The following is an 18313-nucleotide window of genomic DNA, read 5'->3' on the forward strand; positions in this document are numbered from 1 at the left end:
TACTATAGGTGTCTCCTTTTTGTTGAGTCATAAAGGTCTTTGTTGTGGAAGAAAGTCTGATTGAAAGTATAACGTGCAACCATTTTCTTCAATTCTGTGGGTGGTCTTCTTACTGTGTGAACAACTTCTCCTGCTACCCAGAATTTTTTAAAAAATATTTTATTTAGAGACTTCCTCCAAGATAGAGGCGTAGGTGGAAACACTGTGCCTTCTCCCACAACCAAGTTTGAATACAACAAAGGTTTGGAGAACAAAGATGCAGCCAAAGAACAGAAAATTGAACTATACGGAAGTCCGACAACAACGAACCGTTCTACCGGTCGGGTAAGAGGGGCAGAGCCAGCAGCGGAGCAGGGTCGGGCAGGAAGGATCCCCCGACCCCAGGTGCCCAGGCATCCGGGGTAGTGCCTGCGGACACAGTGAGGGCTCTAGACGGCGGGAGTGAGAAGTGAGATGGACCGCACATCCCCCAGCAACGAACCCAGCAGCAGCTGACCACAGTCGCACATTCGAGAGCAATGGGATGAATTGCGAGGCCCATTCAAGCACAGAGGGATGAATCGCGCTGCCCGAGGTGGCAGCGGGAGGAAGCAAAGGATGCTCGCCATTGCATTCCTTTGACTCCGCCCCCACATACAACGTCACAACCCAGCGACTGGGTTGCCCGCCCCTGGTGAACACCTAGGGCTCTGCTCGTCATATGTAACAGGCACGAAAAGACCAAAATATGGCTCAGGAACTCAAAGCCCCAGAGCCAATAACTCTAAGTGACCAAGAAATTGCCAGCCTCTCAGAAGCACAATTCAAGACACTGGTAATCAGGATACTCACAGAACTGGTTGATTTTAGCCACAATTAGAGGAACATATGAAGGCTAAACTAATTGAAATGAAGGGAGATGCACAGGAAACCAATAGTGATGGAAAGGAAACTGGGACTCAAATCAATGGAATGGACCAGAAGGAAGAACAAAACATCCCACCAGAAAGGAATGAAGAAATGAGAATTCAAAAAAATGAGGAGAGGCTTAGGAACCTCCAGGACATCTTTAAACGTTCCAACATCCGGATTATAGGGGTACCAGAAGGGGGAAAGAAACAGCCACGAGTGGAAAACTTATTTGAACAAATAATAAAGGAGAACTTCCCCAGTCTGGCAAAGGAAATAGACTTCCAGGAAATCCAGGAAGCTCAGAGAGTCCCAAAGAAGTTGGACCCAAGAAGGAACACACCAAGGCACATCATCATTACATTAGCCAAGATGAAAATGAAGGAGAGAATCCTAGAAGCAGCAAGGGATAAGGGGACAGTCACCTACAAAGGAGTACCCATCAGACTGTCAGCAGATTTCTCAAGAGAGACCTTACAGGCAAGAAGGAGCTGGAAAGAAGTATTCCAAGTCATGAAATCCAAAGACCTACATCCAAGATTGCTTTATCCAGCAAAGCTCTCATTTAGAATGGAAGGACAGATAAAGTGCTTCTCAGATAAGGTCAAATTCAAGGAGTTCATCATCACCAAGCCCTTATTATATGAAATGCTAAAGGGACTGATCTAAGAAAAAGAAGATGAAAAATATTAACAGTGAAAGGACAGCAAACTCACAGTTATTAACAACCACACCTAAAACAAAAGCAAACTAAGAGGACAGCTAGATCAGGAGTGGAACCATAGAAATGGAGATTACATGGAGGGTTAGCAACAGGGGAGTGGGAGGAGGAGATGGGGGGAGAAGGCACAGAAAATAGCATAGTTGGTACGCAGAAAATAGATAGGGGGGAGGGCAAGAATAGTGGGGGAAATATAGAATCTAAAGAACTTGAGACACGTGGTTATAAACCAAAGGAGGGGAATGGTGGGGGAGGGGTGTGCAGTGTGGAAGGGAATGAAGGGGGGGATAGAACAACAACTGTAATGGTATAATCAATAAAGTATATTTAAAAATTAAAAAAATATATATTTTATTTATTTAGTTTTAGAGAGTGGGGAAGAGGAGGAGAAAGAGGAAGAGAAACATCAATGTATAGTTGCCTCTCACATGGCCCCCACTGGGGACCTGGCCAACAACCGAGGCATGTGCCCTGACTGGGAATCGAACCAGTGACCCTTTGGTTCACAGCTTGCGCTCAATCCACTGATCTACACCAGCCAGGGCTTCTCCTGCTCCCCAGAAATTTTTTAATCAAGAGCACATCACATTTACTCATTTACTTTCATCAATTTTGTTTTGGAAGAGAATGCCTTGATCTGCCAGCAGCAGCCTCCTACATCTCATGTGTAATGTGCGTCATCATTGCATCATTTAATTTGTTTGATTTAATACAACTTTTTTTAAACAGAAACCTGTTTTATTATGCTTTTAGACATTAGATGTTTAGGTTGCAAGGGTTTACAGGTTTAAATAGGAGGATACACTGTTCTCTGTGGTATGATGTCCAGAGCCAGGCATCTGGAGTCAGGACAGGCTTCGGACACCCGGTTGGGTGTCGGTTCCATGGCATGGTTAGGGGTTAACATCAGGGGCTGAGGTGCGGTTGGTAGCACAATTTGTTTTTAACTACATTTGAAACTTTTTTTTTTACTTTATTGTGACAGTTGTCATCTCAGTGTGTGTTAAAAAATCTGACCAGAACTTGTGAATATTTGTGTGGGTGGCCATGTTCATATTGAAAATGGATGAACATAGCAACCTTATTGGCATATTAGGCTTTGTCATCTCAAGAAAGGTGAAAACACAACTGAAATGCAAAAAACGGTTTGTAGTGTGTATGGAGAAGGTGCTGTGACTGATCGAATGTGCCAGAAGTGGATTGCACAGTTTCATGCTGGAGACTTCTCGTGTGCAGTTGCCCCCTGGGTCACATAGACCAGTTGCAGTGCAGAGCCATGCAGTCCAGACCTTAACTGAGGACAGAGCACATGATGGCACGTGGGAGCTGGTGACATTAGGACAAAGTATCCTAATCAAGAGTCAAAAATCTGCGACTCAGACGATCGCGGTTCGATTCTCAGTCAGGGCACATGCCTGGGTTGCAGGCCAGTTCCCTGCAGGCCAGTTCCCAGCAGGGGACGCACAAAAGGCAACCACACATTGTTGTTTCTCTCCCTCTCTCCTTCCCTTCCCCTCTAAAGATAAATAAATAAAATCTTTAAAAAAAAAGAGTCGAAAATCATTTGCACCAGCACAATTACGTTCATTGCTTTGATGTTTGGGTTCCACGGAAGTTAAGCAGGGAGGAGGGGGAAACCTTCTTGAACAGATTTCCAAGTGCAATTTTCTACTGAAACGTAAGGAAAACCAATTCCAAGACAAACTGGGGAGGAAGGATGAAGTGTTGATAGTTGACACTAATGTGGAACAGAAGAGATTGTGGGAACACGGAGGGAACCACCACCATCCACTCCAAAGGGCGGTCTGCGTCCAAAGGAGGTGATGCTGTGTGTATGGTGGGGTCATCAGGGAGTCCTGTCGTAGGAGCTCCTCACCAGAAACCAGGTGGTTCCTTCCAGCAAGTACTGCTCCGCCTCAGAGCAAAAGAAAGCACCACCTGAGGGAAAGAGTCCTGAATGTGTCAGCAGAAGACACGTGATCTTCAGACAAGATAAGGTGAGAACACAAGTCTCTCTGTGGTGACCAGGAAAGAAACGGTTACAGCTGGCTGTGCTGATTCATCCACAACACTCACCCACCCTGCCCCTTTAGATCTCCATTTATTTCAGCCTTTGCACAATTCTCTTAATGGAGAAAAATTTCCGTTCTGTGGAATGGCACCTGGGAGGTTTCTCTGCTCCAAAATAGAAAATGTGGTGGTAAGATGGAATGGGGAAGTAGCCTGAAAGATGGTAGAGGGCAATGGAACAAAGTGGTGAATATGCTGTTTAGTCACGTTGTTGGGGAAAATGAAAAATGTGCCCGCCATTGCATCTCACAGTAAAAACCAAAGGAACCTGTGTGGCCAGGCCCATAGTACAGTGTGTGTTCTGAGTGTGCATCTCTGCTGCCATCTTGTGGTCATATTGGGGAATGACACCTTAGTGCGGGTCAGCAGGAAAAGTGGTTGATTCCAGTGGAATATCAGTGAGTTTTGATGGCAGTGGTATATCCAGAGGCATTTGAAAACATCTACATGTAAGGACTGTTTGGGCACCTTGGGACTGGCTTCCAGATTAAGGGCCAAGGGAGGAATAAGCGTGTCTAATGTGAAATTTGTTGGAACTGGCTTTGTAGCACAATGAAGCCAGGTTTTAAAAAGTTCCAAGTGTGCTTGAAAATTGTGACTGGCTTTGTCTGTTGCAGTGTCCTTAAACACTGAGAAAAGTAAAATTTATTCAAAATTTTCCATCCAGAGGTAAAAAAAAATAAAGCACTGTCATTGTATGTACGTGCCCCTCCGGACATGTCGGCGGGCTCGTGTCCTCCACTGTGCCTGGACTTCACTTACTGACTGAGGTTCCTCATATGGTGCAAAACTTGTACCTTTCCACTTCTGTTTCTAACATGTGCATTTAAGGGTGACAATTTCTTTCTGAAGTGTTGGTATGTAGTGTTTTTAGAGTCATTCAGCTCAAATTGTTTTGTAACTCAAATAGTGGTTCATTTTGGAGGTTATTTATGAGTCTGTTTCATAAATACCAAACAGCAGAACTTTCCAGTCACCCACATGCAGTGAATTCCAGCTTCAGTGCTATGAGAGCAAAACACACACTCTACATGATCTCAGTGCTGTGATGCTGGGTGCAGCCTGCTCTATACCCGGTTGGCCGAAAAGTTAGTTTGGACCCCACCACCCCTGCCTTCCCTCCCATCTCCCTCCCCACCCCTGTCACGTGGCTCTGGTTCAGGTACTTGTCTTTAACTTCATTCAAAACCATTTCATTATACTGTATCGGGACAAATGTCATATCAGTGTGAGTTAAGAAAAACTCATCAAAACTGTTGAGTGTTTGTGTGACCATTTTCATATTTAAGGTGGATGAACATAGTAATATTTTTAGTACATTAGGCTTTGGTATTTCAAGAAGGGTGAACATGCCAGTAAACAGAAGAAAAGATTTTGGGTGTGTACGAGAAGGTGTTGCGACAGCTCGCACATGTAGGGAGTGGTTTGCAGCGTTTTGTGTGGGAGGTTTCTCACGCAGAGATGCCCCGGGGCGAACAGACCAGTTGCACTGCAGTGGAGGGCTATCAAGTCCAGATGTTCCCTGAGACCACGTGAGGCCACGGCGGGGGCGGGGGGGGGGGACACAGGCCACATACTCAAAGTACCCAAATCAATTGTTGAAAATTGTTTTTTTTTGTTTTTTTCATTTTCATTTATTTATCTTTAGAGGGGAAGGGAAGGAGAGAGGGAGAGAACCATCAATGTATGGTTGCCTCCTGTGTGTCCCCTGCTGGGAGTTGGCCTGCAGGGAACTGGCCTGCAACCCAGGCATGTGCCCTGACTGGGAATCGAACCGCGATCGTCTGGTTCGCAGGCCCACGCTCAATCCACTGAGCTACACCAGCCAGGGCCAATTGTTGAAAATTGTTTGTACCAAGATGGTTATGGTAATTGTTTTGGTGTTTGGGTTCCACACCAGTGAAATGGGGGAAAAAACACCATTCTTGACAGCATTTCCATGTGAGATTTTCTTTGAAAACATAAGGAAATTCTGTTTCTGTTTGCAAGACAAATTGTGAGGGTGGATGAACAGTTGATACTTTACAATAACGGGAAACTGGAGAGATCGTGGGGCAAAAGAATGGGACCATCATCTGCCATTCAAAAGGGCGGTCTTCATCCAAAGACAGTAAATGGTAGGTTAGGGTCAGGGTCAGGTTTAGGGTTAGGAACCCTGTCTGTAGCCCACACTCACCCTGCCCTTAGTGTCAAACCAACTGTCAGATTGAAGTGAAATGTCCAGGGTAAGGCCAGACCATGGAAAATTAGGTGAGCAGTGAGTGGATGTGGGGTGCGGGAAGGGTGCTCAGACTCTGTGCGGTAGGAGTGTGAGGTCTCCACGTAAGTGAGCCATTCCTGTGGGACCACTTCTCGTGAGCACATCATCTAGACCGAGTACCAGCTTTGGGAGCACATGACTTCTGGTCCCAGTTCAGTGAGCATTGCCAGGGCAGCCTCGCAGGCTCTCGGGAGGCAAAGCTGAGTCTGAAGTCTAGGTACTTCCGTGGTAAATGTTGTGAGCTACAAAAACGAGAAATGTTACATGTGACAAAGCAAAGACCCTGGGAGGCTTCTTCTATGTCCAAAAGAACGCAGCTTGTAAATGGCAGGCCCAGGCTCACATCCCTTTTAGATGAAAAGGTTAGGAGTTTCCTCTGTCAGAACTGCTGCAAAGCACACGAAGTGCAAGCCAGGAAAGGGGCCATTTTGGTCTAAACGGTTAGAATTTTTTCCCTGCTGACTGTCAAGAGACGCAGCTGGATGAGTAAAGAAAAGGCTTCTGGTGTCCCCACAACAGTCTAGATGATTATAATTCAATTATTACAAATATTCAATGTAGAATTATTTATAATTCCCTAAAACTATTCCATGTTTTTCTCTGGTACTTTTTTCTTAAAGTGAAAATGGCTTTGTTTGTTGCAGCTTTCTGAAACTATATAGAAAAGTGAAGTTAATTGAAAATCCTACCCCAAGGAACACTAACTGCTGCCACTCTAAGTGTCCACCCTCCCAGACATCTGTACATCTGTACGTGCACATTTCCTTCCTGCTACTTCCTCTGGATGGGACTCACTAGGTGGGGCCCTTTGTATGTGTTCAGAGCCATTGGAGCACCAGCTCCTGTCCTTTCCTACTGTGTGCACTGAAGACGGCCCGTTTCCCTGTAACTTTTGGTATGTCGTGCCTTTCAGTTCAAATGATTTTCCCACTGCAGTAGTGACGTGTTAGAAGTTAATTAGAAGTGCACTTCATAACTTCTAAATATAAGGACTTTCCAGTTACCTTTTGTTACTGAATTCTAGATTAACTGTAATGAGACCAAGAAATGTTACTCTATGTAATTTTTTTAAAACTATATTTTATTGATTATACCATTACAGTTGTTGTTCTATCCCCCCCCCCTTTCATTCTCCTCCACCTGGCACACCCCTCCCCCACCATTCCCCCCTTTAGTTTATGACCACGTGTCTCAAGTTCTTTAGATTGTATATTTCCCCTACTATTCTTGCCCTCCCCCCTATTTTCTACCTACTGTCTATGCTGTTTTCTGTACCTTCTCCCCCCTTCTCCTCCTCCCACTCCCCTGTTGCTAACCCTCCATATGTTCTTCATTTCTATGGCTCCACTCCTGATCTAGCTGTCCTCTTAGTTTGCTTTTGTTTTAGGTGTGGTTGTTGATAACTGTGTGTTTGCTGTCCTTTCACTGTTAATATTTTTCATCTTCTTTTTCTTAGATCAGTCCCTTTAGCATTTCATATAATAAGGGCTTGGTGATGATGAACTCCTTGAACTTGACCTTATCTGAGAAGCACTTTATCTGTCCTTCCATTCTAAATGAAAGTTTTGCTGGATAAAGCAATCTTGGATGTAGGTCTTTGGATTTCATGACTTGGAATACTTCTTTCCAGCTCCTTCTTGCCTGTAAGGTCTCTTTTGAGAAATCCGCTGACAGTCTGATGGGAACTCCTTTGTAGGTGACTGTCCCCTTATCCCTTGCTGCTTCTAGGATTCTCTCCTTCATTTTCATCTTGGCTAATGTAATGATGATGTGCCTTGGTGTGTTCCTTCTTGGGTCCAACTTCTTTGGGACTCTATGAGCTTCCTGGATTTCCTGGAAGTCTATTTCCTTTGCCAGACTGGGGAAGTTCTCCTTTATTATTTGTTCAAATAGCTTTTCCTTTGTTGCTCTTTCTCTTCCTCTTGTGGTACCCCTATAATCTGGATGTTGGAACTTTAAAAAATGTCCTGGAGGTTCCTAAGCCTCTCCTCATGTTTTTGAATTCTTGTTTCTTCATTATTTTCTATTTGGTTGTTTCTTTCTTCCTTCTGGTCCACTCCATTGATTCGAGTCCCAGTTTTCTTCCCATCGCTATTGGTTCCCCATGCATTTTCCTTCACTTAACTTAGTGTAGCCTTCATTTTTTCATCTAATTTGTGACCAAAATCAACCAATTCTGTGAACATCCTTGATCACCAGTGCTCTGAACTGTGCATCTGATAGGTTGGCTATCTCTTGGTCACATAAATATATTGGCTCTGAGGCTTTGACCTGTTCTTCCATTTGGCCTTTTTTTTTTTTTGGTCTAGTTGTGCCTATTACCTTGAGGGGTGGAGCCTTCGGTGTTCACCAGGGCGGGCCAACCTAGTTGTTGAGTTGTGAAGCTGTATGTGGGGGTGGGGTCAGAGAGGGAACAATGGCACTTGCTCTGCTCTCTCTGATTTCAGTCCCTTCCACCACTTCCCACAAGCACATTGAGCCCTTCTGGTGCTGGTTCCTGGGTGGGTGGGCTGGGCTTGTGTACATTCCAGGACCCTGTGGGTCTCTCCAATGAACTCTAATGTGCGGCTGGGAGTCTCTCCTGGCACCTCAACCCCCACAAGTGTTTTCAATTGGTTATTTTAGGCTTCATTTCCCGGTGCTGGGGCCCTCGGTTGCGCGCTCTGTCTCGCTTCCCGTTTTCGCCTGGTTTATCTGCACACAAATGTGTGACCATGGTAAGCCAGCTGCCTTGGGCACCTCACTGGATCTGCCCCAAGCCCGGGGTCTGTCAGCTGCCTCCTGTGTACCCAGGTCAGCCAGGCACTGCTTTTTCCTGCCTCAACCCCTCTCCACTCCTCTTACCAGTCTAGATGAATGGTTGTCGGACTTCCATACTGTTCAACTTTCTGTCAGTTCTGATTGTTTTTTTGTTTCTAAATTTTTGGTGTCCTTAATTTTGGTTGTGCAAGGAGGCACAGTGTGTCTACCTATGCCTTCATCTTGGCCGGAAGGACATTATATATTTTTCTATCCAAGAGCATGCTGTTACTTTCCTGTTGTTCAAGTGTCTTTTTGAAAAAAAAGATTTTATTTATTTTTAGAGAGAGGGGATGGGAGGGGGAAAGAGAGAGAGAGAGAAAAAAAATATCTATTAGTTGTGTCTTGCATGCCCCCAACTAGGGACTGAACCCTCAACCCAGGCACCTGCCCAGATTGGTAATTAAGCCTTTAGGTTTGCTGCTCGGCACCCAAGCCACTGAGCTACCTGAGTTGGTGTTGTTCAGGGGTGTTTTATTGGGTAGCATGTTATGAATTGGTTCATATGGATCTTGCACATTCTTCTTAAGTTTATTCCCGGGCATTTTACCTGTTTTGTTGTTATTGGGTCTTTTTTTTTAAGATTATTTATTTATCTTTAGGGACTTCTGCCAAGATGGAGGCATAGGTGGAAACACTGTGCCTTCTCCCACAACCAAGTTTGAATACAACAAAGGTTTGGAGAAATAGGACACACCCAAAGACTAGAAAATGGAATTATACGGAAGTCTGACAACTACGAACCGTTCAACGGGGACGGTAAGAGGGGCGGAGCCAGCAGCAGAGCTGGGTCGGGCAGGACAGATCCCCAACCTAGGTGCGCAGGCAGCCCGGAACCAGTCGGGGTGCGGGGCAGACTGACCATGGTCGCACATTCGCGCACAGTGAGACGGACCACACAGGCCCCAGGGGGCGAACCCAGTGGTGGAGGGGTGACGGCGGTGGCACACTTGCGTGCAGTGGAACGAAACGCGTGGGCCTGGTGACGGTGGTGGCTGCGGTGCCTGTGGGGGCCACGGTGGCAGGCGGCAGACGGGAAGCCACTGTCCCTCTTTGACCCCGCCCACATACAACGTCACAACCCAGAGACTTAGTTGCCCTGCTCTAGTGACCACTTTGGGGCTCTGATCCTGGAACAGGCACGAACAGCCCAAAAGATGGTGCAAGAAGAACTCAAAGTCCCAGAGCCAATAACTCTAAGTGACCAAGAAATTGCCAGCCTCTCAGAAGCACAATTCAAGACACTATTTATCAGGATGCTCACAGAACTGGTAGATTATAGCCACAATTAGAAGAACATATGAAGGCTAAACTAATTGAAATGAAGGGAGGTGTCCAGGAAACCAATAGCGATGGAAAGGAAACTGGGACTCAAATCAGTGGAATGGACCAGAAGGAAGAACGAAACATCCGACCAGAAAGGTATGAAGAAATGAGAATTCAAAAAAATGAGGAGAGGCTTAGGAACCTCCAGGGCATCTTTAAACATTCCAACATCCGGATTATAGGGGTACCAGAAGGGGGAAAGAAACAGCCACAAGTGGAAAACGTATTTGAACAAATAATAAAGGAGAACTTCCCCAGTCTGGCAAAGGAAATAGACTTCCAGGAAATCCAGGAAGCTCAGAGAGTCCCAAAGAAGTTGGACCCAAGAAGGAACACACCAAGGCACATCATCATTACATTAGCCAAGATGAAAATGAAGGAGAGAATCCTAGAAGCAGCAAGGGATAAGGGGACAGTCACCTACAAAGGAGTTCCCATCAGACTGTCAGCGGATTTCTCAAAAGAGACCTTACAGGCAAGAAGGAGCTGGAAAGAAGTATTCCAAGTCATGAAATCCAAAGACCTACATCCAAGATTGCTTTATCCAGCAAAACTTTCATTTAGAATGGAAGGACAGATAAAGTGCTTCTCAGATAAGGTCAAGTTCAAGGAGTTCATCATCACCAAGCCCTTATTATATGAAATGCTAAAGGGACTGATCTAAGAAAAAGAAGATGAAAAATATTAACAGTGAAAGGACAGCAAACACACAGTTATCAACAACCACACCTAAAACAAAAACAAACCAAGAAGACAGCCAGGTCAGGAGTGGAACCACAGAAATGAAGAACACATGGAGGGTTAGCAACAGCGGAGTGGGAGGAGGAGATGGGGGGAGAAGGCACAGAAAATAGCATAGTTGGTATGCAGAAAATGGATAGGGGGGAGGGCGATAATAGTGGGGAAAATATAGAATCTAAAGAACTTGAGATACGTGGTTATAAACTAAGCGGGCGGGGAGAATGGTGGGGAAGGGAGTGTGTGGGTGGAGGGGAATGAAGGGGGGGAATAGAACAACTGTAATGCTATAATCAATAAAATGTATTAAAAATATTATTTATTTATCTTTAGAGAGGAAGGGAAGAAGAGAAGGAGAGAAATATCAATGCATGGTCGCCTCCCATGAGTCCCCTGCCAGGAACTGGCCTGCAACCCAGGCATGTGCCCTGACTGGGAATTGAACCACGATCAAGTGGTTTGCAGTCTCGTGCTCAATCCACTGAGCTACACCAGCCAGGGCATTATTGGCTCCTTTTAAAAATTATTTCTTTACTTCACTCTTTTATATATAAAGGATATTTAATTATATATGTAATTTCTCCCACACATTACTGAATTCTATTATTTGTAATAATGTAAAAGTTGATTCTAATGAGTTTCAAGGTAAGTGAGCTATCATGTAATAATAATAATCACATTGTTTTAGTTATATATAATTCAAAAAAGGTGAAGCTTGAAAAACATTAAGAAATAAGACAATGTGAAGAGTTAAAAAAAATTTTGTTAGTTATAGGTTCATTATTGACTCAATAAAGTAGTAACAGCATTCTTAGCATTTCAAATGAGTTAGGGCCTAGGGGCATAGTGGTCTAGTTCTCAGAAATCAGAAGTATCTTCTAAGTGAAATTGTGCCCCTTGTAGGTAATCGAAGGAACTTATAACATAGCAAATGTCCACATTTTCAAAGGGAAATTTTATTTTTTATATTTTTTAAAGATTTTCTTTCTTTATCTATCTTCAGAGGGGAAGGAGAGAGGGAGAGAAACATCAATGTATGGTTGCCTTTCGTGTGTCCCTGCTGGGAGTTGGCCTGCAGGGAACTGGCCTGCAACCCAGGCATGTGCCCTGACTGGGAATTGAACCGCAGTCCTCTGGTTTGCAGGCCCGTGCTCAATCCACTGAGCTACACCAGCCAGGGTCAAAGGAAAATTTTAGATGGTGAATTCTGGGAACTAAAAGACTAAGATTATTGATTCTAGTTATGTAATAGAACAGCAATTGAAGAGTGATGTATGGGCAATGAGAAGAAGCAGTGACCCTCAGATGTGGGCTGTGGTGTATCACAGCGTGGTTCCGTCTCCTAAGGTGTCAGACCTTTTTTGCCTCCTGACTTTATGTGGATGTCTTCTCAGCCTAGGACACTCACCAATCTTTGCAAGATGGCGAGCTTTTATTGCTGTTGTCATTGTACTTTAGGTCTCAGTTTGTATGCTGTCTGTGAAAAGAGAGAGGCATTGTTTCAGATCTAGGGAGCAAAGTGATGCGTGGTTTCCATCCTGGTGGACTGTTTGTTGAGTCCCATGCAGAGCAGGGCTTCTCATTCTCAGCACTGCTAAGCAGGATAGACAGCAAACCAAGGTGGGAAGGGGGAGGGGGACACATCTCACCCAGTAATTCAGCAGTCCTGAGCCAGGTCAGGTAAGATTTTCAGAGGTTCAAAGATCAAAAGAGAGACCAGGGTGAGCACACCAGCAGCTGGAGGGGAGCCTTTGAAATTCTTTGTTCCATTTCCTCCATCTGGGAAAGGAAGCCCTTGAGACTGCATGTTAATCCCAAGGTTGGGAGAAGGGTGAGGAGGGGAAGCCTGAAGGCTTGCTGCAAGCATGAAAGCCCTGACACCCCAGCAGGTGGGGCACTCAGACTAGCTGGGGTGCAGGTTCCTGTCAAGTGCATTTCACAAATAAACCCGGTACCTCACTTTCACAGTACTTGTTGTCCCTAGTTCGAATCCATTCTTTTGAGTAGGGCAAGAACCGAGGAGGGGAATCCCCCTAACTACCCTAACTTGAGTCTTCCTAGTAACAATACTGTTGACCTTTTGGGCCAATAATTGTATCTCCTGGGGTTTTTCTGCATTGTAGGTGCTTGTTAGCTTCCATTACCTCTATTCAATGCTAGCCAGTTATACTCTCCCTCACTTCTGCCCTCATGACAGTCTGAAATGTGTCCCTGCTTTACCTAATGTCCCCCTGGGGGCAAAATCACTTGTGCTTGAGAAACACTGACCATGACCATTTGTAGAACATAAATGATCTGGCTTTTGTATACAGTATTTTTCTTATCACTTAGTTTAAGTTATTTCTAATTACAATTGTGATTTGTTTTGGGTGGTTATTTAGAAGTGTATTTTATAACATACAAATAAAAGGACTTTCTAGTTACCCTGTTTCTGATTTCTAGATGATTAGCAATGAGAGCAAGTAACATACCTTCTATAATTTCACTAAATTGAAATTTGTTGGAACTTAGTTTATAGCACAGTATGGTTTTTTAAAATATGTGTTACTTTATTTTTTCTCTTTCTAGTCCAAAACTATAACCATGGACATTTAGAATTGTCACAGGTGGGCACAGATAACCAGGTTTTTGGTAATTGCGCACAAAAAATTGAACTGAACACAGAGAGTTTATAGCAGACAGAGAGAGAACAGATTTATTAAGCAATAGTACACTCCACAGAACATGGGAGTGGGCTGAGCCAGGAGAGATTGACCTCAGGGGCCAGAGGGGTTCAAAGGACACAACCTATGGCTTCATTCAGAGAAGGAAGGGCTTCCCAAGTGTAACAAGCCCAGCAGTAGTGGCCTCGCAGTTGAAAAGAAACTGGCTCCCGCCCCCTCCCTCCCTCCTTGTCTCTGGGACTGGACGAGTGTGATGCTGAAAGTGCAGGGAACAGAGGGGTCTCTGTTCTTATAGGGCAGATCCTATCCAGGTAGGTTTGGTGGCTTTCATTGCACATGTACAAGTAGCTGTATTACTTTAAAGTTACTGTGCATGTGGTCTCCCATGATTTTCCTTGACTGGAAAATGCTTTCCACTGGAGAAGGGGGTTGTACAATGTTAATTTATTATAATGCTATTACAATAAAGCAGGGGCATGTAGCATATTCTGTGCAGCTGCATTCATGAGTCACCATGATTCAGTGCTTTTTCAGAAAGCAGGAAGAATAAGTCTTAGAACAGGGTCTCTGTCCTGTGTGGATGTCCCTTATCTTAGACCTGGGGCACCTCTAGAGTTTCCTCCTTCCTGACTGTCTCCTGCCTCTGAGTTTTACAGATGACACTTTCAAAGAAAAAAAAAAAACCAATAAAATACCAAGACGCCCAAGTAGGATGCTTGGCAGAGACAAACCACAGTCAGGGGCATTGGCAGGGGCAGGTCTGGGAGCCAGGGGTCAGGGGCTGGGTGGCTCCTCACAGGCTCCTAGCTGACAATCAGTTTCATGCCATCCCAAGACCAAGAGTCCAGTCAGCCAGGGAGCTCTGATCCTGCCAGCAGGGGCCGAACACCTCACAGCCCTGATCCTAGGGGCTCCACTGGCAGGAGGAGGAGGCAGCAGTGGCTGTGAGAGGCTGTGCCAAGACTGCAGACCCTCAGGCCCTGAGTCTGGCTGTCAGCCCTGCAGGGCTGGGACTGGAGCCAGAAGTCAGGCCTGGAGTGTCCTCTGTTGCCAGTCCCCCTGCCCAACCCCCCTCTTACAGCCCCTCTGACTGTGTTTCCGAGGGGAGCAAATTTCTCTATCCTGAGCCAGGCCTGGGCAGTCTTAGGTAGAGCCCAGCTGGAATGCCTGGTAGCCCCAGGTGACATCCCGACATCCACCCGTCACCTTGGGGCCAGAGGTGAGTTTACTGCTCGGGGCCATTTAGAAGAGAGAGCAGTGTCCTAATGTCCCTTCACATTTCTGTCACTGGGAATCAGTGTACAAAACCCTGCCATTCTATATCTGTATCCTGGTGATATGGACCCCACCCACATGGTCTGTGCGTTGTAGCTTTGAGGAACAAATTCACACAGACTACAGAAGTCCTGTGGAGAAAAAGGGATGGCATGGCCACTCTCTAAATGAGAGGGAAGGTCCCGACTCCTGTCTGGACAGGCTTTTATTGCTTTTCTGGGTACATTACATCGAGGATGCTCCTTATTTACTATGCACAGTTTTGCTGTAGGTGGTTATCTTTAACAGATAACAAAGAAAAGAATGTTGCTAATTATACAGAAGAGAAAAATGTTGCAGATCAAGGGGAAAAGTGGTTGAACCAGTTACACTCCATATTTGGGAGGTTTGGCACAGATTTTAGGAAGTTAAAGATACACAGTAAACGTCTTCTGCCTCAATTCAGGGTGAGGGAGTTTTAACAAAAGTAGGCCTCATAGCAGCCTAGGTATCATGGAGGCCTGATTCCCCACAGGAAAACCATGGGTGTGGGTCCTGTGTGCCAGCCTTGCTCCCCACTGGCCTTTCTCAGTAGGGGCTGGGCTACATCCCCCACACCACATGGAACAGTTCTCTACATCCTGGCATCTCTGTCTTGGAATCAAAGGACACAACCTATGGCTTCATTCAGAGAAGGAAGGGCTTCCCAACTGTAACAAGCCCAGCAGTAGTGGCCTCCCAGTTGAAAAGAAACTGGCTCCCGCCCCCTCCCTCCCTCCCTGTCTCTGGGACTGGACAAGCGTGATGCTGGAAGTGCAGGAGCCCCTCGCTACCAGGAGGACAAAACACAGGCCTGGGATGACAGAGCAGGAGGACAGGTGAGGCTGTGTGCCTGCTGCTGCTGCTGGGCTGCCTGGCAGTTGGGCCTCTGGGCCTGGACTGTGTGCCAGAGCCATAGTGCAGTCGTGCCCTTGAACCATCCTGCTGACATTTCTGGGCATGTAGCTGAAGTTGTTCCTGCCTCACAGATTTGAGACCATGCAGGTAAAACACACAGCACACACTTCTCAGTAACCTGGAACCGATGGTTCTTCCTGGTCAGCCAAGACTCTGAGCAGAGTCCTGAGAACTTGGCTGGTCTGGCTGCTGTCTGGACAAGCATGGACCACAGGGAGGCCCGTACGTCATAGCAGCTGGAAAGTCACAGGAAAGATGCCTGTGCCCATCCCCAATGGCACTGTGATGGGAATTTGTGGTTGGAGTCAGAGCCCCTCTCCTGACCCCAGAGCATCCGGATTTTGTCCTGGACTCTGCCTGCTTCACTTGTCTCCCCATTCAAGTCACTGCCCAGGCCAGAGATGGCTGCCCTTGACCTGGGACAGAGTCGGTCGGTGTGTCCCAGGGAGTCCTGGAGGGTTTTAACCTGGCTGAGGACCACAGGCCTGGGCAACACTGCAGCTCAACACAGTGACACATTAGCCATCAGTGAACACAGTTTACAGATGTGCACTGGCCCCTGCTGGACACGGTCAGGCTGGAGACGGGAGGCTGGCTGGTGCCATCAGTGAGTATGAGTGTAGCTGTCACTGCGGAATTTAACTCGTCACCTCAGAGGTCGTCACCTTGAACTGTCAGGCTGTACACGGGCACACTCTGCAGACGGACACTGCAAAGGTGTCTCTGCCCTGGGGATCAGAGGCAGGTTTGGCTCATCCAACCAGCGCCACCCAGAGAGTAGATGAGCAGCCCCTGAGGCACCCACCTAGAAGGACCATCTTCTCCATTAACCAACCAGCTTCTGGGCAAGGGCAAGAGACTCAGCATCCAGCAGATGTCAGGCTGCAGTCACTTCTTGGAGCCTCCACTTCAAGAGAAGGATGGTGGCTGCCAGCCACTGCCAGGTGGGCTGGGGTGTGTGTGTGTAAACACCCAACTCCCTGCACAAGGTGGTCTGAGATTGTGTGAACTATGTGAGCAAGGCCGAGACAAAAGTTTCCAGTTTAGCTTTGAGAGCCACACACTGTTTTCACAACACAGATCAGCTCGGTTCTGTGAAGGAGGAACTGTACAAGGGCAGGGGTGACAGCAGGTGCATTTGGGGGACACCTTGGAGGCTGGCACCTACACTAAGAATGTGGTTTGCTGCTGAAGGGGGGTGGAGGGAACAGGCCTCTGTCTATTCACCTTGAATTGCTAAGCCTTCTGAGAGAGCTCCAGGGTCTGTCCTGGTGGGGGGTGGTGGTGACCATCACGTGGCAGTCTGTGGGTTCCCCTTCCCACTGTATTCAGTCCCAGCTCCTCTGTCAGCATTACACCAGGACTCTGTCCCTCTCCCATGGCCCATGCTGAAAGCCACAGGATATTGAGTTTATGGTGTTCTCTCTGGGCTGTGGTGGTTGGGGGAGAAACAAGGAAGGGAAATAAAACCCAAGAAAGACACCTTCCTCTAAAAAAGGCATAAAAGAAAGTAATAGTGGGTATTTATTACTGAAACCCACAGTTTATGTAGACACTCTTCTTCATAAGCCTGGCGCTGGGAGGACAGAAAGGTCATCACTCCAGGTTATGGGGGTGGGTGTCCCCCTTTGGTGAACCCACCCCAGCAGGAACAGGGTAGGTCATGCTTAGGTTGTGTCCCTCATGCAGGAGAGCTTATGATGGTGTCCTTACTAATTGTTGACCGTCTCTCTGTATTGAACTCAGCTCTGGTTCTAAGAAAAGGGCGACCTCTAGGAGCTGTTAGCACCCTTCCTTATGCAGATGTAGGTGTTTACCCTGTTCTTACCCTGTCTTGCTGGACTCCCACCCATTGGGCCCACTGGAATTTTGTGCTCCTGGGCCATTGTAGATACTGTCTGTTAATGGGTGGCCAGGAACGACCAATATTGTGCATGTCCATTATCCCATCAGACCCCACAAACAAAAGTTTAAAGATACAATAAATAATTTAGAGATGTAGTCATTGATGTATGAAGCCTTGTGGGACCCAGGTACAAGGAGAGTGCATTACAGAAGCTGCTGTGTTGCGGGCTTCATGAATGCCACATGCAGACTGGGTGCACCTGTCCCAGGAGAAACTCCGTTCTTCTTGCCAATGCAGTAAAGGATTACGGATCCGCAAGTGTATTAGTGTGTAAACAGGATTTATTAGTGATAGGTTCTCGTGGAAGAGGACGTCTTGCTGAGATGGGCGTGAAAGGCAAGAAGTTGGGTGGCAAAAGCACCAGGTCCTTTGTCCTGAGGACTCATATAGTTGGTGGGATGGGGGCAAAGTTAGATATTGATTGAGGGGTAAAAGTGGTGCCAGCTTCCACGGGGTATGAGACTACTCAATCGTAGGTATGCGTGGGGGTCATTAGCCCGAATCCTTATCTGGCTTCAGACCTCATTTGGTCATCTTATAAAATAAATACATGACAGGAGACAGTTAAAATTGAGGTAGTTTCCCAAAGTCACCAATGGGCTCTTTCTGTAAGCACTAGGCCCCTCTCATAAAACAGATAGTGGCCAGAGGCAGGCAATTAGCCAAATTTGTTTTATGGGTCCTTTCCTTGAGTGCTTCGGACCCCCTCCCATCTTCTAGGCCTTGGGATG

Source organism: Sturnira hondurensis, unplaced genomic scaffold, assembly GCF_014824575.4.
Source record: "Sturnira hondurensis isolate 20B ecotype Veracruz unplaced genomic scaffold, ASM1482457v3 Scaffold0011378, whole genome shotgun sequence".
In the NCBI taxonomy this organism is placed as follows: domain Eukaryota; kingdom Metazoa; phylum Chordata; class Mammalia; order Chiroptera; family Phyllostomidae; genus Sturnira; species Sturnira hondurensis.